Genomic DNA, 738 nt, shown 5'->3' on the forward strand with positions numbered 1-738 from the left:
ATGTGGGGCTGAGGCACTAGGCGAAGGGATGCAAGCGAGGGGGGGGTCCTGGGCGTAGCGCGGGGAGGCGGGGATGCTCCCACGCAGCCTGGAGCTGTAAGAGTTTATCTGCCAAGGGCAGGGAAAAACACCGCCGCGGCCAGTTAGACACGCGGGAGAAAGCCGGTGAGGGTTTCAGCGCGGGCGCGAATGGGGAATTACACAACGGGGTTTGTGCTTCCAAACTGTATCTGACAAATAAATAAATAACGACGCGGTATCAGCAGGATTTGGCCAAAGTCTGGATATACCCCAGAGACGGCGCCCGAGCCAAGCGCTGTTTGTGCAACCCTTCCATCAAGCGCTGGCGCGTTAAATAAGGTTTGCCTGCAGCCAGCTCCGACCCCTCACAGCTGCATTTCCCTCCTCCCAGAGTGAAAAAAAAAAACATGCTCCAGAGGAGAGAAGCAGGGGAAAAAAAAAACACAAAACCAAGCCCAGCCCTGTTCAGCATAAGAGATTATTGCCTATAATTAATTACGGTAGGGAGAAAAGGCATGGCCAGCTTCACCCCCTGCCCTGCCAGAGCCCCACGGTGGGGATGGTCCCCCCAGTGTGTGTGTCCCCCCCCCCGGCGAAGTAAAACCAAAGCGGGGGGACAACAGCTTCGAGGGGGAAAAGATAACCCGATGGTTGTCTCAGCTGAAGGCTGTTGGGGCGATCCCCGGGCTGCAGCCGGGGGGAGCGGGACCGGAGGGG

The sequence above is a fragment of the Charadrius vociferus genome, unplaced genomic scaffold, assembly GCF_000708025.1.
Source record: "Charadrius vociferus isolate BGI_N301 unplaced genomic scaffold, ASM70802v2 scaffold104, whole genome shotgun sequence".
In the NCBI taxonomy this organism is placed as follows: Eukaryota; Metazoa; Chordata; class Aves; order Charadriiformes; family Charadriidae; genus Charadrius; species Charadrius vociferus.